The following is a 25,683-nucleotide window of genomic DNA, read 5'->3' on the forward strand; positions in this document are numbered from 1 at the left end:
AAAAACAGAAGCAAGCCTTCCTTCTTCGTTTTCCTTTTATTTGATTCAGGCAGCAAGCCTACTGGTTGCTGCCACTCACAGCCACAATAGGTCTTCTGTTTTCAGTAAATCCCTTCAGCCGCAAGCAGAACTATACTGATCCAATTTAGTAGGGTGTTTCTTACTCAAGTTGACACAATCAGTTAACTAGCACAATCCACCCCTTGTCAACTTGACAACCAGATACATTTCCTTAAACCATATTCTCCAGATACAAAAACAAATTCATAATTATGTCTAACATGTTATAAATATCTTGCATACAAACAGAAACACACGAATTCCCTCCCAGAATAGTTTTCTTTGGATGATGCTTATTCCTAACATTTCATAACTTGAACACTGTAACACAGGCTTAACAATACTTAAAAACCAATATTAAGTCTATCAACATATTACACAGGAAGCATATTAGAAGAGAACTATTACAATTATAATCCCATTTCTGTAACTGATCTCAGGGTTACAGCTGGTATTTAGAACTACTTTCTTTTAATACCCATTTTGTATTCCCTTGGCCTTCAGCAAACACCTCAGCAAGTCTTGGTTCTTTCCCTGGTGGGGTCACTTAGAATTTCATTCCTGAAAGTTCCGGACCATTTGCTATCCTGCCTGGATTGGGCTGTTGTAGTTTCCCACTGATTTTAGTACCAGGGCATGGTAACATTAGGAGGTACCCTAAGGGATCTCCTGCACTCCCAAGTATATTCTTCCTTTCCTCCACTGTGGAGTAATAGTCCAATTTCCCCCTTGATAGTCTGTGTCAGTCGCCCTTGTCAACACTGTAACTCCCTCTTTAGCTTGCTTCCTCAGAGGCATGAAGAGACCAAAATGACCAGGGGGAAGTCTTAGCTTCCAGTTCAGCGGTATCATAGTTATGCTTCATGGTACAAGCCTTCCCTCCTCTGGTACTAAGACTTCTAAGCCAGCAGAGCATAAGCTCACAGGAACAGGAGGCAAAAATTTTGTTAGTGGATCACTAGGGGTAATGGTGAGTGGTACCATTCCCACTTCCACCCCTTGATTCCTAGACCTGTGAATCCTAGCTATGGGACACATAGTACCATATAGTGGATGCTTATTCAAAGCATATACAGCCTTTTGAAGAACCTTGCCCCAGCCCTGCAAGCTATTGCTACCTGGCTGACACTGTAATTGTGTCTTCAAAAAACCATTCCACCTTTCTATCAATCCAGCTGCTTCTGGATGGTGAGGAACATGGTAAGACCAGTGAATTCCATGAGCATGAGCTCATTGCCTCACTTCTTTGGCTGTAAAATGTGTTCCTTGGTCAGAGGCAATGCTGTATGGAATTCCATAAATGTGGATAAAGCTTGCTTTAAGTCCACAGATGGTAGTTTTGACAGAAGCATTACATGCAGGGCAGGCAAATCCATACCCAGAATAAATGTCTATGCCAGTAAGGACAAAATCTTATCCTTTCCATGGTGGAAGCAGTCCAATATAATCAACTTGACACCAGGTCACAGGCTGATTATCCCAGGGAGTGGTGCCATATCAGGGACTCAGCATAGGTCTCTGCTGCTGGGATATTTGGCATTATGCAGTAGCTGTAGCCAGATCAGCATTGGTGAGTGGGAGTCTGTGTTGCTGAGGTTCATGCACAGCCTCTATTTCTGCCACCCTGGCCACTCTGTCCATGATCCCAATGGGCAATGATGGGGTGGCTAAAGAGGTTGACTGCTATCTACAGAATGAGTCATTCTATCAGCTTGATCGTGTAAGTCCTCTTTTCCTGGGGCCACTCTAGTGTTCTGTGTGAGTTCGTATCAGGAGGCCAAAGGGTCTGCAATGGAAAGCTAAAAGGTCTGTGCCAGAAGGCTGAAGAGTCTGGACTGGAAGTCAAGAGATAAATGTCCAGGGCTAGGTATTTAGCTCAGTGGTTCCCCCGCCTGCCTCGCAAGCACAAGGTCCTGAGTTCGATCCCCAGTACCCAAAAAAAAAAAAAAAAAAAAAAAGACATAATGTGCAAGGTCAAAGTGAAGACTGGGCTCCTCCGAAGAAACAGAAGTGAGCCTTCCTTTTTTGTTTCCCTTTTATTCCATTCAGGCAGCAAGCCTATTGGTTGCAGTCACTCACACCCAGGGTGGGTATTCTGTCTTCAGTAAATCTCTTCAGCCACACCCAGAACTATGCTGACCCAATTAATTTAGTTGGGGATTTCTTACTCAAGCTGACACAATCAGTTAACTATCACACATTGCCTTACAGATAATGAGTTTCTCCTGTTACTGACAGAGACTTCGGCATGGACCAGGTGACTAAATATTTTCTTTTGTGGGGAGACAGTGGTGCTTTATTAGCCGGGTAGCTACTTGAGGGAATGAAGCCTGAAGAGCAGGTGCCCCAGATGCCAGGCCAGCCATGCTTCACAGGCTTGAAAGTGATGGAGAGCTTGCCCAGGTAGTGGCTGATCATGTCAGGCTTAATCTCCACCTGGCTGAAGGTCCTGCCATTGTAGACGTCCACCATGCTGCCCACCATCTCTGGCAGGATGATCAGGTCCTAAAGGTGTGTCTTCACCGCCTCTAGCCTCTTCATGGGTGGCGCCACCTTCTTGGCCTTGTGCATGTGCTTCAGCTGTGAGTGCTGTAGGAATTCAGCAGCCTCGGATGCCGCATGCTGTAGAGTTGCATCAGCTGTTCCTAGGATGTGTACAGCAGCTGGTCAGGGTCCACACCTCGGTAGGTAAACACGCAGAAGGTTCGCTTCTTCTGCTGCTCGACTTCTGCCATCTTGCCAGCTCTTTGGAAAAGACTGCCCCTCTTGCGCCTGTAGTTATTGTGAGGCAGCCTGCAAGTACTAAACATTTTCAAGTCTATAATTATCCTGAAGAATGAATGCTCAACACAGTCCCCAACACGTGGAAATTATGTTCCTTGAGGTGGTAGTTTTATTTCTTGGATCAATCAAAATAGATGGGAAAATCAAAGATCTATTCTCATTTCAAAATGGTGGTATTTTGTGAGGCTCAAGCAAGACTGCAATTCCATTCAATAGTAGTACCAAAAGAATCTGTATTTGAAGCTTTCATTAGAGGCCTTATCTACTCAGGAGTTAGGGTTATTTCAATGCTAACAGTTTATATTACACTGTTTTTGTAAAGTAGTTTATTTTTTCAGAAATACAAAACTGAACACCACATATTCATTATCAGAATGTGAGCTTTCGGAAAAGGTGAGAAAGCAGAATTACCAGAGAGTTAAAAAGTCAAAGAGAGCCAGGAACAGTAGCACACATCTGTTAATCCTAGCAACTGGGGAGGCTGAAGTAGGAAGATCATGAGTTCAAGGCCAGCCTGGGGAACTTCACAAGACTGTGTCAAAGTAAAGGGCTAGGTGTGTAGCCCAGTGGTAGAACACTTGACTAGCATGTGCAAGGCCCTGGGTTTAATCCCCAGTACTGGAAAACAAATCAAAAGGAGAAAGATGACTCACAAAAGATAGAAAGGTATGGGAGAAAAAAAAATTAACGATTTAAGTAAAATGAAGGTGGGGAGATGATACTGTAGAAAATAAGTATATACAGAGCACAAAATTGTGAATATAGACAAAGATGCAGTATGGCTACTGGAGGAAGGTGTAAAAAGGCTTTGGATGTGAAAAGGTCTGAGTGCAATAAAGTATGCTCAGATAATTTGTCTTCTCTGTGAAATATATCTAGGCTTTGTGTTGGGTAAGCAGAAAGGTAGGAAGGCAGGACAAAGAAAGATATCAAAGAAAGCTGTGCCATGAGGGTAGAAGGCAGTCAGGAATCTTGAGGGGAACAATGGTTGGGAAAAACAGCACTAGGGAAGCCAACAATAATAGCATGAAAATGACCAGTGAGCAACAGTCATCTTTATATGAGGGGTTTGGAAGAGTTTAAGATGGCAATATGGTAGAAGGGTTTAAAATCTGCATATAAGCCAGGCATGGTGGCACACACCTATAGTCCTAGCACTCATGAGGCAGAGGCAGGAGGACTGCTTCAAGTTTGAGGCCTGCCTGGGCTACATAGTGAATTCAAGGCCAGCCTGAACTACATAGTGAGATCCTGTCTCAAAAAAAAAAATCTACCTATACATACACATGGTTAGTCTAGTCAGGTATGTGAAGAAAGTCATGGGCACATGCCAAGGAGAAAGAGTTGACTGCTAATCTAAGGAGAAAGTGGGAAGTGGGGAGCAGGCAGAGACAAACACACAGAAAACCCAACTACCTGGAATGTGCAGACAATACAAAAGTTTCTATTTTTCCCTGCTTTTTATTATTAAGATTCTCAAATGTGTAGAATAAAAGTTGTCTGAATGGAGAAAAATATATAAAATTGGGCATATACAAGATTGCCACCACATTAAAAAATATACTTCTGGACAAGGTCTGGAAAGTAATATTTAATAAATTGGAAAAATGTTAAAGTAGCCACGTTATAGCTGATCTTTGTCTCTAAAATGTCTTTGATAGTATTGTCACTTAAAAACTCCTCAGGGTGGTCCCATTTATCTGAGTCAGATGCCCACGAAGTTGTAGAGGTGGCGGAGAACAAGCAGCCAAGGTTATATAGTGGTACGAGCCCCATAGCAGTGGAGCTCAAAGCCCAGACCCAAGCTGCTTCTGTGGGTATGTGTAGCTCATGGGTGGGCACCTGGGCTGCAGTTTGCATGCAAGTCTGCCAATCTGGCACTCCCTAGGGGCATCCCTGTGCTCAGCACGATTCCTGGCCAGCGGCACTCTGTGTCCTTCAGTTGAAGAGCAGATTTGAACTGTCTTTTGTTGGTTTTCATTGAAAAAGCAAAATGCAGAAATTCTGAGTTTTATGGATTACTGTAATATGCTCATAAAATCACTCAAGTGGACTTTTTATAAGCGGTGCAGAATCCAGGTAGACTTACAACATATAAATAATAACTATCATAAAGCTGTTTCAATAGCCAACAACTATTTAGGGTTTTTATAAAAAACAAGGAAGAAGCAGGTAACAATGCCTTTAATATAGGCATAATAATAGATAAATGTTTCAAGTAATATACTTTTTTGCCCTGAAAAAACACAGAAAAAGGCCATATTCAGTCACTGGTATGCCCAAAGACTAGTCTTTTTTTTTTTTTTTTTGTACTAGGGATTGAACCCAAGCCCTCACACATGCTAGGTATGCTCTGCCACTAAGCTACATTCCCAGTCCATTTTATTTTATTCTGACACAAGGTCTTCCTAAGTTGCCCATGCTAGCCTCAAAATTGCGATCCTACTATTTTAGCTTCCCTAGCAGCAGGGATTAGAAGCATGTGCCACCACACCCTGTGACTATTAACTGTTAATGATAACATTAAAAAGTTAATGGTAAGGGGCCGGAGATTTAGCTCAGTGGTTTCGTCGCCTGCTGCGCAAGTGCAAGGACCTGAGTTCGATCTCCGGTACCCAAAAAAAAAAAAAAAAAAAAAAAGTTAATGGTATAGAAGTTTCAAGGAAGCTTCTCCATCAAGTAATACACATGATGATTACAAACAGCAACAACCTCATCTTAACTGTGAGACCAGCAAAGCAAGAGAATAAGATTGCTGTCAAACCTTCTGGCAGCTCCAGCCAATCTACTGATAAGTCTTTTTGGCTACCCACAGCAAACTGAACCAAACTTTGAGCCAAAGATGAAGACAGTGACAAAGATGACACTACTATTTAAGACAGTAGTGTGCCACTGCTAAAACTGTTCTTACAAATGAAAGCATGGATTCTTTTAACACAAAATAGAACAAACTCAGTTTTGGGTCTAGAAAGAATGGTTTCATTCCTTCTAATTAAGACTGATTAGCAAGTAGTACAAAACACAAAACTTTAAATACATGCTTTAGATCAAATACTTTCAGAAGATGAAACAGTCATAACATGAAACCGTGGCTGAATGTCTTCTGAATTGTAAATCTGGCTACTTTAAGAGTTTTTAGGAGAGGGAAAGATGTAAAAAGAGTTTAAAAATGTGTTATGTATATGTACCAACTCACTATGATGAATAAAATCATTATGTACTACAAACATATACTAATAAAAATAAAAATTTTAAAAAGAGCTTTTAAACCTCTGGGCCAATGACCTAGAGTAGGCATGAGAACAATATTGCAGCCTTAAAACGTTATTAAAATAAATGGAAACAGAAAGTAGATTAGTGGTTGCCTGGGGCTGGAGAAGGAGGTCTAGGAAGGCAACAAAAGGGTTTCTTTTGGGAGTAATGAAAATGCCTTAAAGTTAGACTGTGGTGATGGTTGCACAACTCTGAATACTGTACAATTAAAAACCACTGACCTGTATGTATAATTTTAAATGTTTTTATTTTTTATTTTTGTGGTATTGGGATCAAACCCAAGGCTTTACATGTTAAGCATATGCGGCAGCACAGAGCTACATCCCCAGTTCTGTGTGCATGTCTTAAATGATTTTTATGATGTTTAAGTTACACGTCAATAAAACTATTAAAATATTAAAATAATAGTCTGACAATTGTTAGTATAACAATTTTAAAGTCTAAAACAAAGGGCCTTTGCTGGTGAAACTATGTGCTTTTGATTTGGAAAATGTGACATCCGGCACATTTTCAGAATTATGTGAGAGGACTGAGTCATTTTTGTTTGAAGTGGTTACATATTTAACCTGTTTCACAGAATCAAGTTAATTTTTAACTACATTCTTTAAATTTTAATGTGAAAAAGTTTTGTGCTCTTTTTTTTTTTTGGTACCGGGGATCGAACTCTGGACCTTGCACTTGTGAGGCAGGTGGCAGAACCACTGAGCTAAATCCCTGGCCCTTGTTCTAGCTCTTTTGATACTAAGAATCTCAGCTCTTCTGCTTCAAGTATTTATATTTCTTAATGTAGTTCTTCTGTTGCTAATTGTACAAATCACTTTCTGAAATGCACTTCTCTAACTTTAAGAAAATCAAACCAATTGGCTGCTTCTATTAGGAGTGGCTTTCTTTCACTTTTCTTTTTTTTCTTTCTTTCTTTCTTTTTTTTTTTTTTTTTTTTGGTTTTTTGAGGCAGAGTCTCCCTTTGTAGTTCAGGCTGGCCCTGAACTCACTATGTACCCCAGCCTGGCCTTGAACTTGAGGTGATCTTCCTGCTTCTGCCTCTGGAGTGCTGGGGTTAACGGTGTGCACCACCATGCCCAGCTAGGAGTGGCTTTCTATATTATGAAACACTGGAACTATTTCTCTGAATTATTAAATCCTGTGACAGTTCACATTGGTGTTTATCTATGCTAAAGCTTATATTTATAAAATAATTCCAAATAGGTATAACTTATGTTTTAAAAAGCAGTTAATTTCCTTGGCTCTGGTAATATAAGACACTCTTAACCAATTCTTCCCCTTATCCTCAATCTCACATGCACCACAATGTTTTTGGTGCATCTAGATATATGCTGGTCTGCTTTTATAATCTTGTAATGTATTCTTTCCTGTAGTATGAACACTAAATACATAATGTACCAAGATTAAAAGATTTTATAAACATGACAAACTTGTGAACTTTTTTATACCCAGTACTACCAAGGATCAAACCCAGGGCCTTGTGCACGTTAGGCAAGTACTCTACCATGGAGTTATACCCCTAGCCCAACTGAGTTATCTTTAATGATATTATTCTAGCAAGACTGCCTAAAATTTAGGAGAAATATGTGGTATTTACCATTCACAGGTAAAGTTATATTATTCTTATTAGGTTATTTATTTCCCACATGTCCATTTCAAATAAGTAGGTATTTATCATTGTATAATGCAATTGATATAGTATGCTTACATATAGAAATTAAGATTAGAAAGAACATAAGTCCATATGGTTTATGAGTAATTCTTCCCAAGGCAATTTTTTTTCCAGTACTGGGAACCCAGGGCCTTCACAATGAGCCACATCTTAGGCCTCTTTTTATTTTATTTATTTAGAGACAAGCTCTCACTCAGTTACTAAATTGCACAGGCTGGGCTTGCCATGCTCCTGCCTCAGCCTCCCACAGTGATGGGATCACAGGCATGTGCCACCACATGTGATGTTCCTGAAGCTCTTAATTAATTTTGTGGTAGGCCAGTATGGATACTTTTACAGCAGTTGTATGCTATTAAAACTATGAAGAAATACAGGACTCAAATAGTCAGAATTAAAGAATTTTTAAAACCTTCTAATCCTAAATAGAAAATAAAAAGCCCATGTGGAGAAAGATTTTATGTATAATTTAATATCAGAACACACTCAGAAATGCATTTAAGTACTAAATTTTCTAATAAAAATCTGGTTACCTGAGACAAAGATTAAAATAATTTAAAGCAGGTGCAACAGCATGAATCTATAATCCCAGCTACTTGGGAGGCCAAGGCAAGAGGATCACTTGAGCCTAGGAGTTCAAGACCAGCCTAGGCAAGATACCAAGATCTTGTCTCAAAATAAAATAAAATAGTGAAGAGGGCTGGGAATGGGTAGCTTAGTGCTAGAGCACTTGCCCAGTATGCCAGAGAACCTAAATTTGATTCCCAGTACAGAAAAAGACATATTTGTGAGTCAATAAGTACTGGTTTTAAATCATGAGTTTCAGTCATCACCAAATCTTAGAAAAGATAAATAAGTAGTTTTCGTATGTGTGCCAGATACTGAAGAAAGTAATTTTTTGTGCTGGGAGTCATAATCTAGAGCTTCATGTACTCTAGCACTAAGCTATACCGCCACCTAGTCCTGAAGACAGTAATTTTGACTCTGAAGATTAATACTAATTTTATTTATTTATTTATTTATTTATTTATTTATTTATTTATTTAGGGGGGGTGCCGGGGATCGAACTCGGGTCCTTGCACTTTCAAGGCAGGCGACAGAACCACTGAGCTAAATCCCCAGCCCATGATTTTAAAGGGCTGACAAGGACACTATCTCAGATGATAGACAATTAACTTTTATAAACATCCACTAGATGTTTTAAGATAAAGCCATCAAAGTGGGCGCCAATTCAATATAGCTGGTGTTCTTCTAAGAGAGGCAGATACAGATCACAAGAAAAACCACCACATGAAGATAGACGCAGAGACTGGTATGATATACTTGCAAGGAAAGGAACATCAAGGATCACTAGCAATACCAGAAGCTAAGGGAAAAGCTATGGAACAGGCTCTCTCCCCTGGAGTCCAGAAAGAGCATGATGTTGTTGACACTTTGATTTTGAACTTTTAGCCTCTGAAACTGAGAACGAATAAATTGTTTTTAGTCATCCACTTTGTGGTATTTTTGTTTCATTTCGTGGTACTTTGTCATGGCAGCTCTAGAAAAACAATACGATGATGTTAAAAATGCCAGGAATTTTGCAAGAATATAGCCCTGCTAGTTTCTACTCCATTACTACTATGCTGATTGAAATATATTATGTAATTAAGGGCATCTGTTTAAAACTCAAAAATGTGTATTTTAAAAATTTAATATAGGGGGACCAGGGATTTAAATCAGTGGTTCTGCCACCTGCTTCGCAAGTGCAAGGACCAGAGTTCAATCCTTGGTACCAAAAAAAAAAAAAAATTAATATAGGGCCAGGGATTTAGCTCAGTGGTGACAACTGCCTCATAAGCGCAAGGTCCTGAGTTCGATCCCCGGTACCGCAAAAACAAAAACAAAAAAAATTTAATATATGACATCTTTTTTGATTCTACCTCTCAAAACGCTAGAAGAATTCACTACTCTTTGTAGCCTTATATATCCTCTACAGAGTTTTATTGATGGCCCAAGTTTTAATCATTTTGGTGTGTTTGTATCTTCATATGTATGTATACAGTATATGTATATACCTTTGTTAGACTGAAAGTCCCTTACGGCAAGAGCTATATCTTATTACATTTGTATTTCCAATGCCTACAGCAATGTATAGCATACAATAGAACTCAACGACTATTAGACAAAACAACTGAATGTCTAACCACTTCTACTAGGTCACTGTTTTTATCCCACATCCCACCTTACACCTTCCCTGGACTCTTGAGAACACTGTGAATACTAAAAATTGTTAATATGCCAGTGTTCCTAGGTAATGTGACTGTTCACACCAGACACTGTAATTATTTAGTAATAAAAAACCTACATTAAAGTCACATTCCAAATATAGTATTCTGGGCACAGTGGTGTGCACCTATGGTCCCAAGTCCTTGGGAAGCTGAGGCAGGAGGCTCTCTTAAGCCCCAGAGTTTGAGGCCAGCCTGGGTAACCTAGTGAAACCTTGTCACAAAGTTAGTGTTTATAAATTTTTTCATGAATTTTAAAAGTTCACAGAAACATGGAAATTTTATATGAGCTAACTAAAAAACATCATAACTTAAAATTTATCTTTACATTCTCTCTTTGCTTATTACTTACACAAATATTACAAATTTTTCTCATTAGTTTTCCTTTTTTCCCTACAGAAGATCCAGAGTACAGATACTCATCGAATAAACAACATTAATTCCATGACTCAATAGAGGTCAATCCCTCTTTTAATGATCTTAAAGTATTAGTCATAGATTTGACCCCGCTATTCCACTGCTGGGGATCTTCCCCAAAGAATTAAAAGAATCATACCACAGTGATATATGTGCACCCATGTTCATAGCAGCACAGTTTGTAATAGCTAAAACTTGGAAACAGCCCAAATGCCCATCAAATGGAGACTGGATAAAGAAAATGTGGTTTTTTAAAATAAAATGGAGTACTACTCAGCCATAAAAAATGAGAAACTAGAGACATTTATAGCTAAGTGGATGCACATTGAGGCGATACTCTTAAGTGAAATAAATAGGACACACATGTATAAATACCGAATAGTTTCTCTAGTGTGAGAAACTGAAAGTGTAAATAAGGACTAAATGTATAATAGGTAATGTGAAATAGGAAGAAAAGGGGCAAAGGGGAAGGAAGTGGGAAGGCTAGGGGAAAGGATAGAAGGGAATGGGATTAATATGAGAAAATGGAAAAATAGGAAGAAAATCTTTGTAAATAGGGAGGAATGGAGGGGGTGGAGGGCTGGGCAAGGGTGAAAAATAAGAACCAGGAGAGACTATGTAAAGGTGCAAATTTCCAATGATGAATGTCATTATATTATATACCTAAAATGTACCAATGATTAGAATGAATAATCGATAATGTAAAATAGGAAGAAAAGGTCCAAAGGGGTAGGGGAAGGGGAGGGGCAGGGGAAAGGAAAGAAGGGAAAGGAAAAACGATGAGAAATGGAAAAAATGGAAATAAAGTCTTTGTAAATAGGGAAGGGTGGAGGGGTTGAAGGGAGGGCTAGGAATGGGGAAAAAATAAGAACCAAGATGCATTATGTAAAGGTACAATTCCCAATGAGAAATGTAATTGTGTTGTATACATACAATGTACCAATAAAAGAATTTAATAAAAAAAAAGTATTAGTCATAGACAGTTCCCTGTTTAAAAATAACATTGTGAAAAAAATAAATAAATAAAATAAAAATAACATTGTGATTTATAAAGTATATTTTGTTTCTTTAGGAAATGTATCTATGGAAATAATCATAGTATGGAAGCCAAATTTTGTAAATAAATAAAGAGGCATATATATCTTTTTAAGATTCAGCTTTTATACAATGATACACTTACATTAAAACCCAAGTTTTAATCATATTATTCATTTACACTACTGAGGTTCTGCAAAACATGAAGGATATTTCCTTTTAACTTTAAATTAAATGGTCAATAAAAACATTTTTGAGGTTAACAATTACATCAAAAACACTTTTCCACTGTTACCAGAAAAAAGGTAATTGTGAGATGAGGGATATATTCATTTGACAATAGTAGTCATTTATTACATATATGGAAACATCAAGTTGTATACCTTAAACATATACAATAAAAAATTAAAAGCCAAGTATGGTTGAGCATGCCTGTAATCCTAGCACTTAAAAGGCTGAAGCAGGAGGATCATGAATTTGAGGCCACCCTGGGCTACATTTAGGTGTCCCAGGACAGCCTAGACTACACGGCACGGCCCTGTCTCAAAAAAATAAAAAATTAAAATTAAAATTAAAAATATTTAAAATAGGCTGGGGAGGTTGTAGCTCACCAGTAGAGTCTTTGCCAAGCATGTGAGAGGCCCTGGGTTTAATCCTCAGCACTACTAAACAAACAAAAGTAAAAAAAATATGAATATATATGAAATAAAAATAAATATACATGTATAAAACAGAAAAGTTCTTTCTCTTAAAGCACTAGAGCCATTCAAATAGCTTTAATGGCTTAATATCACTTAGCTCATAAGCTCAATAACATAAACTGATTAATACTCCTATGTACAGTTTATGTTTAATCATTATTTCTAAAAATACCTGAAAGAATATATTGAAAATCAATAGATGGAGTATCAATTACATGGTCTATGCTTTTAGAAAGTCATACTAATACTGTATTTAAATTTGTGCAGATTTCCCCCAATCTTGGCCAATTTATTTATAATAATTAATTCCATAGACACGGTTCCCTCAGGATGGACACACACTAAGATATTCCCTCATTTCTTCAGCAAATAAATGTTCTTCCCCAAAATGTTTTACATGAATAATACACAAGTTTCAGGCCTAAGAATTCACTGATTACTATTATACATTATTCCATTTAACTGAAAACTGTTCAGAATTTAGATAACTTACAGTGATCCTTAATCAGGAATCATTTACAGTGAAAATGGTACAACCATGACATGGATTAATACTACTTATGCTTATTCCAAGCTCAGGCCAAAACCTCTGCTAAAATCAAGGCAGAAAAAAAGAAATCTCAAGGTGTATAAAAATCCAAACTTTAACATAAATAACTGTTGGGGTTTTTTTTGGGGGGGGGCATTACCTGGCTTTCATTCTCAGTAATCCTTTCAGGACCTTTTCAGTGCGCTCGTTCACATGTATTTTATACATATTTTTAAAGGGGTTTTAAAAAAAATTTTTAGGGGACAATTTTTTAAAGAGGTACTAGGGACTGAATTCAAGCCTTGAGCATGCTATGCAAGTGTTCTACCACTGAAATACAACTTGAGCCCTTTTTCAATTTTATTTTGAGACAGGGTTGCCACAGGCTGGCCTCAAACTCCTGCCTCAGTCTCTTGAGTAGCTGAGATTACAGGTATTACACCTGGTTTGTTCATAGAAATATTCTGTGTGTGTATGGTGCTGGGGCTCAAACCAAAGGCCTTGGTACATGCAAGGCAAGACCCCTACCACTGAACCACATCCCAGCCCTCTACACAGTAATTTATGCCTTGCTTTTTTCATGTAATAATATGATAAACATCTTTCCACATCAGTGTTTATCTAGATTAGGTATTATTTTAAATGGATGACTAGCCCCTGACTATATGAATGTATCACAACCATATCAATTCCAAACTGGTGAACATTAATTTCAGGTGTATATTTTTAAGAAAGGTAATATACATATGATCAAATAATTCAAGAAATATAAATCTGCATCCATTCCACGCCTACACCTTAAACCCCCAGTACCCTTGCTAGAAGCAATCTTATCAGTCTCTTGTGTATTCTTCCAGAGATATTCTATCGCTTCTCGGCCTTTTGGCTAAGATCAAGTGCAGAGATATTCTATAAATATACAATTACATATGAGCATTTAAAAAATTACAAATATTAACACATTTATATATACTTACGCACTTATTGCCGTACATTTAGAAGACTCATGATTTTTTACTATTATGAATATTAGAGTCAATGTCCTCATCTAAACCTGTATAATTTTATTTGCCCTTAGCACCAATATTAAACTGTCTCAAATAGAAGTGTATTTTATATCACCAACGTTTTTTGTCTTGATTTTGACCAGTGAGTCATAAGAAGCATCAATGCACTTATAAATTTGTAAGAAAAAGATTAACATTTTGATAGAAAATAGGCAATTTCATGAATGGGAAATATTAGTGGCCAGCAAGCATATATATAAAAGCATTAAATCTCATTACTAGTCAAAGAAGTAAGCATTTAAAAAGATACTATTCAATCCTATTTGACAAAGACATAACTACTAACAATAAAAAACAGAAGGGTGGAAAAGGTGTGGAACAATAGGCACTTTTCCTAGTGGAAATAAAAATCAGTTTATCTAGGCTGGGGACAAAGCTGAGTATCAAAAACAGCTCACAAAACCATACTGCCAGATTAGGCTCTAGAAAAAAATGTATCTTTTTTTGGTGCTGAGGATGGAACCCAGGGCTTTGTGCATGCTAGGCAAGCACTCGACAACTGAGCCATACTGCCAAGCCCACTGGCAATATGTTCTAAAAGTCTCAAATATACAATCATCTCTTGAACCACTCATTTTAGTCCTATGCATATTTTCCAATAAAATGGTCAGGGATGTTTTAAAAAGTATATAGGTTGAGGGCTTAGCTTAGCAGTAGTGTGTGTGTTTAGCACGTATAAGGACCTGGGTTAAATTCCTAGCACCAAAACACACAGAACACAATGCATATACTGTATAATGATATTTAATAAAGTGCTAGTCACAAAATGAAACCTCAATATTCAACAACAGAGGACAGTACTATGGTAACGTGAGATATACCATTAAAAACTATGGTTGTAGAGTTTGGGATGTAATTCAGTGGCACAGTGTTTACCTATTTATATACAAGATTCTGGTTTCAATCTCCAACAACCCTTCTCCCCCTAAAAATGTAGGCTGTAGAATACTAAAGGACATGAGCAAATGTTCATGATGTTGTATTAAGTGAAAAATGCTGGTTACAAGGCTGGAATTATAACTCAGTGAGTGGTACACTTGCTTAGCATCCACAAGGCCTTGGGATCCCCAGCACTGACCAAAAAAAAGAGGGAGAGGAAATAATCTGAATTATAAAAAATACAGAGCTGGGCCAGGGATTTAGCTCAGTGGCACCACACCTGCCTCAAGTGCAAGGTCCAGAGTTCGATCCTGGGTACCAGAAAATACAAAACAAAACAACTCCCCCCCCCCCAAAAAAGAGCTGATAGCTGACGGTAGAGCACTTATTAGCATATGTAAGATCTCCACTGCAATTTCCAGTACTGAAAAAAGACCCCAACAAAAAGATACATAAAGACAGGCTAAATGACACATAAAAATTCTACTGTGGTTATCTCTGGGCATCAGGATTACTGATTTTTTTCTTTGTTCTTTTCTTAATCTTTAAAATTTTATCCAGCAAATATATGATTCTAATCAAAAGAAATAAGCAGTTAAACTCTATTAATAGTCAGAAGATGCTTGTACAATCCTACCTACCACACTGGAGATATTATGTGACAATATGCCGTATCATGCTTCCTATTTAATCTGTGAACTTATTAGCCTAGTAAATTCTGAATATTAGGGTCTGGTACTAAGCTTTTCAGCCTTTGATAGAAGATAATTTTCCTAACTTACAACCAGGAAAGGAAAGGATCTGTTCTTTGGTGGGTTTTTCTGTTTGGTTGTTTTCCCATTACTGGGGGCTTGACATATGCTAGGCAAGTGCTCTACCACTGAGCTGCACTCTCAGCCTTTTTTATTTATTTTAAGATACAGTCCTACAAAACTGCCTAGGCTGTTTTGATCTAGACTGCCTAGATCGAAATTTCGATCTTCCTGCTTCAGCTTCCCAGGCAGCTGGGATTAGAGGCATGCAGCACCATACCCAGCTGTTCTTTGGTTCATCCTTTTGCCTATCCTCAGAGGGTCTGCCACTTTGCTACTTAAATAACTGCCTCTAAGCAACTCTCCTCTCTGTACATGTGGCATGATCAAAATATATAGTGAATGATTATTTTTTTTAAAAGAAAATTACTACTGTAAAAGACATGCCAGGCTGAGCATGGTGGCTCATGACTATAACCCCAGCACTCGAGAGGCTGGGGCAGGAGGATCACTGCACGTTCAAGGACAGCCGGTGCTCCACAGTCAGTTCAAGGCCAGCCTGAATTACACAGAGAGACCCTGTCTCAAAAAAAGGCACGTTCCCATTGATCACCCTGACTTCAAACACACCTTCCACTTTCTGGAAGTCCTCAGGTGTAGCTTTACAAAGTGTGATAGTAAATACAGTAAATACTGCTGCCAAGTGTCATCCAATAGAAAGATGGGCTTGTAAAAACATTACCATGTCCTAACCAGGCATGGTGGGTGGTGCATACCTGTATTCCTACCACTTGGGATGCTGAAACAAGATCACAAGTTTGAGTCCCACCTGGGCAACTTTGCAAGAAGATCTTGTCTAAAAATCAAAACTAAGAAAGCGGCTAGGGCTATAGCTCAGTGAAAAGGCTCTGAGTTCAAACTCCAGTACAGAAAAAAATTACAGCATCTTCATCCAATTTATTCACTGGATTTGGCACCATGTAACTTCTGGTTCTTCCCCAAAGTCAAATGACCATAAAAAGTAAATGTTTTGAATCAATTCAGGACATCATGGCACCAACAACAGCACAACTAAAGACATTCAAGAAAGAAGACTTCCAAAACTGCTTCAGAACACGGCAAGAAAGATGGGATATGTGTGTTCAAAGCAAGGTGGAGAGTAAGCTGAGGGGAATTACAGCAATGTGTCTTTTACTGTGATAAAATTTTTAAAAAACTACTCACTATATTTTACAATCAAAATGTGTAGCTAAGAGAAGTTATAAATCAATGTCAATGACTATCAAGTTTTATTTATTTATTTTTTAATGTTTTTATTTTTATTTTTTTATTTTTATTTGTTTGTTTGGTACCGGGGATCGAACTCCGGAACATGCGCTTGCAAGGCAGGCAACGGAACCACTGAGCTAAATCCCCGGCCCGACCATCAAGTTTTAAAAGAGAGAGGATATGGGTAAAGCCCCAGAGAGAAAAAGCAGTAATCAAGTCACCTCCATGGTATCTGGCCAGAAACACAATGCGTTGGGGTCCACAAGTTGGATGGCAGTAACTCAGCATTAGACAGGGCTAGGAAACACAGTTAATACATCACTGCTATTTATTTTTGAGTAGAAACTAAAAGGACTTTATTGATAATATTTCTGTGAGATGTCTGTCTCTAGAGTTCTGAACTGTTCATTCACTGCCTTATAAAAATAATCAGTGACTTTGGGGCCTGGTAAGAAGAAAGGAGTCTCCCCAATCTTTGGCCAAAAATTTCTCTAACATAATTTTTATAAAAGGAACAGGTAGCTCAGAATCCAGTATACTGAAAAGTGAAAACATTTTGTAGCTACAAGCAAAAATTCTTAAAACTATGTCTGTGTTGAACAGGATAGTAGAAATCACTCTTTCCTTGTACAGATAAATTATGGCATAAAGAAGCTAAAGATTTGACTAAGATCATAGAGCTGATTAGAGGCGTAGAACTGGAACTCACTCTGCTCTCATATTTAACCAGGTGATATCACTCTGACATAGTGATTAAGATTCAGTACTTACATTTAGATGGCTCCACAAATGCCATGCTAAGGTTCTTTTAATGGATGACTTGTTAGTGGTAATATCTACCCTAGAGCTTTCTCAGAATGAAGTACTCCTCCTCCTCTTCCGCTTGTTTTTTCAGGGCTGGGAGTTAAACCCAGAACCTCATATACGCTAGGCAAACACTACACTGAGCTACAGCAGCAGACCCTAGAACAGTGATGGCAGAGTGCTCAAAGTGCAACCTAAAACCCACTTACTTATTATTGCAAAGTGCCAACACCAACTCATTTATTAAAAGAAAAACACAGTAACAGAGCTTTCAATGATACAAACAGCCTGCCGTGGCACACGTGCCAAGTTCCTGATAAGAGCCTTCACCTTTTCTGTTTCCTTAGTAAAAATATTTAGCTCTATCTGAATGACATTGTGCTGTCTGCACTATCTTTATTCAAGTATTTCGTAGGTTTGACCATCTAGTTCTGAATTTTAGAAGTGAACAGCCAGGGGTGGTGGCGCATGCCTGTAATCCCAGCACTCTGGGAGGCCAAGGCAGGAGGACTGCAAGTTCCAGCCCAGCCTGAGTAACTTTGCACCTTATTGAAACTGTCTTAAAATTTTAAAAAAGAATTCAAAAGAGCTAGGGATATAGCTAGCTCGGTGTAAACGCCCTGGGCTCAAATCACCAGTACCACACACACATAAAGAACAGGCATGGTGGCATATATCGGTAATCCCAGCACCTGGGAGGCTGAGGCAGGAGGATTGGGAGTTTGAAGCCAGCCTGAGTATATAGCAAGACCCTGTCTCAAAAAATAAAAGCAAAAAAAGTAAACTATTGCAGCAAGTAACTACAAACCAAATTAGAATAGTATAGCATAATGTCCACAAATAACAAACATTATCTACAAATTAATTTTCATTTTCTTTAATCTCATATTATCGCTATTTAACCACATGTAGATATTCTCTCTAATCTACTAAATATGCTGAAATGACACTAAAAATTTTAAGCATGGGCTTTTGTGATTCTACAACCTATCCTCTTTTCTTTCACCATGTTACCTTTGATAATAACTAAAATTTGTAATATGCTTTATAATTTAGAATGTTTTCATATGTGGTATCTAATTTAACCTACACAGCCCATCATAGTCTTCATGTGAAACATTAGGAAACCATAGTTCTGACTGTTTGTTACTCATCAAAGGTCATGAGGCCAGTAAATGACAGTTAAAAAACCAAGCCCAGTGATTATGACAGACAGAGCTCTACGGAAATTACTAAGGATTACTGGCAGAAGGGGTAGTCCAGTGAGGTAGCAGAAAATGTCAGGCTTTCTGCCCTTTTCAGGCTTGAAAAAACTAGTTAGAGCCCTAAAAGGTAAATCATATAGCGAAAGGTCTGTGGCTTGACATCAATGAAATGATTCCAGAAATGAGTACACAAATTCAAATCTCATATAAGTATTTATAGATAATGAAGAATGCACAGTAGCACTAATTTTGCTTGGTTTCCAAAAAAAAGCCTCAGCAGGCAGGAGGTTGAGACAGGAGGATTTCGGGTTCAAGGCCAGCCAGAGCTATATACTGAGACCCTTTCTTTTTTTGGTACCAGGGATCGAACTCGGGACCTTGGGCTTGCAAGGCAATTGAGGCCCTTTCTTGAAAAACACCAAAACCCAAAACAAACCAGCCTTAGCTAGGCTCAGTTTTATAAGCCTGTGATCCCAGCTGGTGGGGAGGCTGAGGCAGGAGGATTACTTGGGAAATTTCACAAGACCCAGGCTGGGGGAATTGAAATTTGCGTGCGTGCGTGCGTGCGTGTGTGCGTGCGTGTGTGCGTGCGTGTGTGTGAAAGGGCTGGAAATGTAGCTCAGTGTTAGAGTGCCTCTGGATTCCTTCCATCTCTCCTACCACAAATAACAAGTAAAAAAGGCTGGGAATGTAGCTGTGTGAAGCCCAGTACCATAAAAAAGAAAAAAGAAAGAAAGAAAGCTATCAGCTCTGACTCACTCAGTTTGACCACTGACCAACTGAATTCAAACAATTCCCAGTCTGTAGAGGTAATACCTCCCTTTTCACCACGATGCATATTCTCAAAAATACATTACAAAAGCAGATCATGATAAGATGGATTCACATGTATACTTAACAAAGATTATATACCAAATCCTAAAGTGTATCACATACAGAGATACAACCATATGGTAATTTAAAAATAATCTATGTCAAGTCCTGCAAAAAAGACACAAAAATGCTTTTATCACACAACAGACAACCCACTATTCACTACTACATCACAACAGAAAAAATACAATAAATACATTTGGCCTCAAATTCTCATTTTAAATTCAATGATCAACAACTGCTTTAATTTCTCAGAATCCAGAAAGACCTTTCTTTTGGATCATCTGGAAGGTCATATAAATTTTAACTTCTCCTTTGATCCAGTAAATTTCTCTGTACAACCAGAGGCATTTGGTGAATAATTTTAACTATGTACTACTTACACTATATGCTGGCCACCATCAATACATTGATCTTTGACCCTACCTCTGCAACTTAATACTTAGCATGTGAAATTTAAAAATAAATAAAAGTACAAACCACAAGTTATTAAGATTTGTAACTCTACTTTCTACATAATTTTTTTCTTTTTTATTGGTATAAGTTTGCAACATATAATAAACTTTTTTTTTTTGGTACCGGGGATCGAACTTGGGACCTTGTGCTTGCAGGGCAGGTGGCGGAACCACTGAGCTAAATCCCTGGCCTTATAATAAACATATTCACTGGGGAATTGGAACACATACATATCACATCTCGATCCCTTTCCCCTCCCCTCCTCTTCTTTTTTTTGAGACAGGTTCCTGCTTTGTAGTTCAGGCTAGCCTTGAACTAAACTGGCTTCAAACTCCTGACAATCCTCCGGTTGCAGCCTCTGGAGTGCTGGGATTACAGGCATCAGCCACCATGTCCAGCACCCTCCTTCTTTGTATATTTCTTTTTCCTTTGAGATATTTACTCCAGCAGGGAACATTGGTATACACCTGTAACCCCAGCACTTGACAGGCTGAGGCAGGAGAATCACCATGAATTCGAGGCCAGCCTGGGCTGCATAGTGAGTTCAAGGCAAGTCTGAACTACATAGGGAAACCTTGTCTCAAAAAAACAGGTATTTAATAGACTTAGTAATTTTTTTTAGTGATGAGGTCTATGTTGCCTAGGATGGCCTCAAATCTCCTGCCTCAGCGTCCCGAATAGCTAGGAATACAGGTGTGAGCCACCAGATCTGGCTTATGTGAAAGCACTTTTGAAAATAAAATCTAAGGGTGGGTGTAGTGGTATGTGCCTGTAATCTCAGCACTCAGGAGGCTGAAGCAGGAGGATCACTGTGAGTTCAAGGCCAGCCTGAGCTACATAATTAAGTGTAATGCTAGCCTGGACTACATAGTGGGACACTGTCTCAATCAAAGAAAAAAACTCTATTAAAAATAACAGATTTTGAATCTTTGGAATAAGGTTGCCCAAACCTATTATTTTAGAGATGAAGAAACTGGGGCACAGAAAAATATGTAGGACAAATAAAAGCTATATTTTGAAAGACTCTGTGACATAGGAAATATTCCCTACAGAATGCTGAATGGGAAAGAATTAAAACAACCTATAAAATATGATCCTAATTCTTAGCTCTTTTTGGGTTTTTTTTTTTTGGTACCGGGGATTGAACTCAGGACCTTGTGCTTTGGAGGTAGGCAGCGGAACCACTGAGCTAAATCCCCAGCCCATGATCCTAATTCTTAATCCTATTCCAAATTTCATGAATTTTCTGATAGACACATATCTTAAAATATTCAAAATACTGTTTTTGTGTTTTGAATTAAACAGAATAAACATCAAACACATTGTGAAAGAGAAAAAGAAATACAGAGGCACAGAGAGGCACAATCCCACAGCTAACTGGAAACAGAGTCAAGACAAACACCCATGTCCCATGGCATCCAATTCAGAGCACTTTTCCCCCACATCATGTGGTATTTTTATAAAACCAGAGCTCTAGCCCCTGAGCTAGGGAGCCAAGCACCCATGTGGTATTTTTAAAATTTAATTTATTTTTATTTTATCACTACTGTTTCTATCTCCTCAAATCTACTCACACGATGATCTTAAATGGTATGAAGAGACTGCATTTTCATAATACTATTATTAGATTACCCCACAGAGATAACATTTAAGAATTGACAGATCTTGATAATCTCCCACCCTCAAAATAACAGACATTATTTTACCTAGATAATCTGTGGAATCCTACCACAAAGCGAAATGCCTGGCACATAGTAGGTTCTCAATAAATGTCTATTTGATAAACCATAGCCCCCCTCCCACTAGTTACTAGAATTAAATATTAAAGGGCCGGGGATTTAGTGGTGCCACGGCCTGCCTCCCAAGCACAAGGTCCTGAGTTTGATCCCCAGTACCAAAGAAGAAAAAGAAAAAGAATTAAATATTAAACCAAAGAAGCTGGGTGTGGTGGCATAGGCATGTAATCCCAGCATTGGGGAGGCAGAGGCAGGAGGATCACAAGTTAGAGGCCAGCCTGGGCTATATAGCCAGCCCCTGTCTCAAAAACAAAAGCAAAACAGACCAACAGAAGCAGTGAGATCTTATTATTTTACATTGGGCCTCTCCAGCTATTTAATAGAGGATTCACTAAACAAATAAATGTTTACAACAAGATTACATTTATGTTAAAATATTTCAAGCACTCTATAGATTAACTCTTAACATAAATTATAGTAATTCTTGTCTTTACAAAACAGGCAGGCCTTACTTACCTTTAGCTGGCATTACTTTGTTACACGAGCTAGAATCATTAACTACATTAGAAAGCAATAAAGTTACAGATAGAATACATAAGGCACTAAACTAGAACCTGGACCCTAGTCTAAACTGTAATAACAGATATATAACTTTGGACAATTTTTTTGGTGGCATATGGGGATTGAACCCAAAGCCCCTGTACCACTGAGCTACATGCCAGCTTTTTATTTTATTTTTGAGACAGGATCTGGCAAAGTCCCTAAATTGCCCATTCTGTGCTAGAACTTTCGATCCTGTTGCCTCAGCCTCCCAGAGCACTGGGATTACAGGCGTATACCACCATGCCCAAATATATTTTTTCATCTTTTTTAATTAATCTATTTGTAAAAACAAGTAAATTGCAGTCCTAATCACTCGAGGTCTTTCCATTTTTTGTCTGTTTTCTTTTATGAGGATCAAACCCATGACTTTTTGCATATAAGGTAAGCACTCTACCACTGAGCTACATACCTAGCCCCTTTACTTTTAAAAAGAAATAATTCTTATCCACAAAGATTCTATAATTCAGATTTCTTGCATTATGTCAAATTTGATATTCTGAATGTTAGTTTGCTACATTATTTGATAATAAAGCACAGCATATTTTCTAAAAATATGTAGTCTACTAACATTTTTGCCACCCTATAACAAGGAACAAGAGAAAACCAAAGGAGAAACATAAGCATACAATAATCAAACCTGCTTTGTCAGCCAGGCTGACAAAAACCAACTAGATTTTACAGTACAAATAAATTACAGTAAATATGTATATAAATGTATGTACATACCAATGGCGTTTGCTTATGTTGATACACATGTGTGAACTTTAAAACTTGTTTTTAATTATAAAATCAGTACTTATTTATAGTAAGAAATTCAAACATACATTAGGTCACTTGTGAAGTGCAAAGTAAAAAGTCTCCCATCCCTCTTTTCCGTAAGTAACCACTGGTAACATTTTTTCCTATGTATCTTTCAAGAAATCATCTGACCAAATACAAGCATACATGAGTATGTGTCTGAGCATATAAATATTTTTAAACTAAAATGTTTCCATTTCTTAAATGGTAGGGGAAAAAAATTTCAAGCACTGGCTTCACATGCATGTTTAATACCCGGAAAACGGAACAGACACTGACACAAAGTAGTATACTTTTCACAAATGTTGAATGGAACACATTTAATTTTCATGCTTGGAGGCTATGTGAAGCAACAGCACACCAGTGGTGGCCAAAGAGCCAGCCAACCTCGGTTCCAATCTAATCGGTAGCCTTAGGCAAGCCATAAAATCCTGAGCCTTAGTTTTTGCTTTGTAAAACAAAAGGGTTGGGCTAAGATGCTTCCAACTCTAAAATGTTATAATTCAAAGATGGCCGTCTGTAACAGTGTTCTCTTGAACCGGCTATAACAAGTATTAAAGAGAAAAAAAAAAAAAAAGCAGAAGCACTATCGCAAACTCCAGTCCTAAGAGAGTAAATAGGTATAGCTGTAAGGGCACTAGTGACATAATATTTGAAGGCAAAGTAGTACATTATTAAAACCCGATAGGTTTTTACAAAGCTTTGATATTTTGGGGGTTTCGGAGGTGGAAGGTGGAGGGGTATTGCTCAGTTACAGCAGTAATCAATCCCCATCCTCCAAATAAAATTTAAGTTAATTATATAGTTAAAATAATGAAACTGAAAGTCAAATTGACATTTTGTTTTACAGAATATGCGCGGGGTGGGGGTGGGGGAGAGCAGGGCAGAAAGGTTGGAATTACTAATTTCCTCTTCCGGAAGACCTTTAGCCCAGATTCTTTCGGTTTCACGTGCCTTCGCCAGATACATTCCACCCTGCTCCTTACACGCCTCAGGCGTCACACGGAATGCTGGGGCCTAGGGGACCCTTGGATCATTCAAAACAAAAAGTTTTGGACTCCATTTACCTTAGGGTGACACCGGGTTCAGGGAGGCAGACCTGAGGGCCAGAAGTCACCCGCCCACCCACGCTTTCCTTTGGCCCTCCCCGGAACCTGGGCAAAGAGCACCAGCAGGGTATCCCCATCCCCACCCCCGCGGGTGCGGCCCTCGCGCCCTCCCCAGCAGCGCGGGTCGAGGAAGGGGAGACAAGGGGAGGAGGCAGGAGGGGAAAGGAGGAGATAGGAGGGGAGAGAAGAGGAGGGGAGGAGAGGAAGGCGGGAAGGGCAGGGAGGGGAGGGGATAAGGAAGGGAGGGGAGGGTGAAAAGGGCGAGGAGGGGAGGGGCGGGACGGGATAAGGAAGAGAGGAGAGGGGATTAGAGAAGGGGAGGGGAAGGAGGAAAGGGAAAAGGGGGAGTAGGAAGGGAAAGCCCACACAGGCTGTACCCACCAAGCCTAGGGAGCGGGCCCCGGCCGCCAGTGGCGATCAGCTCGGTCCCGAGGGGAGGGTCCCGGAGGAGGAGCGGCCCGAGCCCGAACTTGGAATACTAACTCCGCGGTGCGCCCCGGCCCGGCCTAGGAGAAGGAAACGGAAGTCCCCTCGTCTCCCTCACTTGCCTCCACCAGCCGGCCGGTCCCCCAGAGGGACCCCGAGTCTGGAAAGCCGAAGTGTGTTCACCTCAGGGACTGGGAGCCACTGAGCGCAGTCTCTCCGTCTCCTCGGCCCAGGCCACGCCACCAGGCCCTGACCTTCTCCTTCCCACCTCCCCGCCGGGAGGTCAGCCTCCCGCCCAGCAAGGCCCCTCCTTCTTCCCCCCGCCGCCATTTTCCAACTTACCCTTAAGGCCCGGGCTCGCAGCGCTCAGCGTCGCGCCCGCTCGGGGCGCTGCCAAGGCCCCGTCACTTCCCAGAGCTGGAAGGGGGTAGCCAGAGAAAAAAAAACGAAGTCCCCTTCACCCCCCCCCCACCCCGTTACCCCCCCCCCAGCTGGAAACCAGAACCTGAAGGTGCGGGCACACATGCGCAGTGGACATCTCACAGTCCCCGCCCCCAGCCAAGCGTTTCCTCTTTGAGCCTCAAGGATGTTTTTTCCCACGACTTTTACCTGCTGGCGTCAGGCTGAGGAGTAGGGGAGTAGAAGTTAAAGGATGAGAAAGAGAAGGGACCGAAGATGCTGAGTCCTTTCTGTAGATCAGGCTCTGTGCTAGGCATAACACATGATCTTTGTTGCAATCTTGACAACCCTGTGAGGTAGGCACTCTCTTATTAAACCCATTTTACAGAAGAAACTGAGTCCTGGAGAGAGTAACCATCCCAGTATCACCCAGCTGATAAATAAGGGAACTGACATTTTAATTGGATCTGTTTCCAAGCAGGAAAGATAAAAGGAATGACAAGGAAGGGAAAGATGGGATGGGAATTGGGATTGGGAGAAGGGAAATTTAATAAAGTAAGCAGGTACAA

The 25,683-nt window shown here is 39.4% G+C and overlaps 1 protein-coding gene and 1 pseudogene across 11 annotated transcripts in view; both read right to left on the reverse strand.

Annotated features, from left to right (window-relative positions):
• Window positions 1–25,272, reverse strand: part of LOC101715865 (E3 ubiquitin-protein ligase XIAP) — a 47,699-nt gene extending 22,427 nt beyond the window's left edge. For 2 of the 10 annotated variants that reach the window (XM_021240572.2, XM_087199778.1), the window contains exon 1: window positions 24,838–24,970. The gene's annotated coding sequence lies outside the window, so the exon portion shown is untranslated. The other 8 variants (XM_013077899.3, XM_021240568.2, XM_021240571.2 and 5 more) reach the window with 8 other exon arrangements.
• LOC147821589 (small ribosomal subunit protein uS19 pseudogene) lies at window positions 2–24,241 on the reverse strand (annotated as a pseudogene). The gene has a single exon (XR_015446806.1). The product of XR_015446806.1 is annotated as a small ribosomal subunit protein uS19 pseudogene (transcript).
• Window positions 25,273–25,683: the final 411 nt, after the last annotated feature.

Source organism: Heterocephalus glaber, unplaced genomic scaffold (assembly GCF_053883595.1).
Source record: "Heterocephalus glaber isolate CG9 unplaced genomic scaffold, H.glaber_assembly_v1.0 deba00001729, whole genome shotgun sequence".
Taxonomy (NCBI): domain Eukaryota; kingdom Metazoa; phylum Chordata; class Mammalia; order Rodentia; family Bathyergidae; genus Heterocephalus; species Heterocephalus glaber.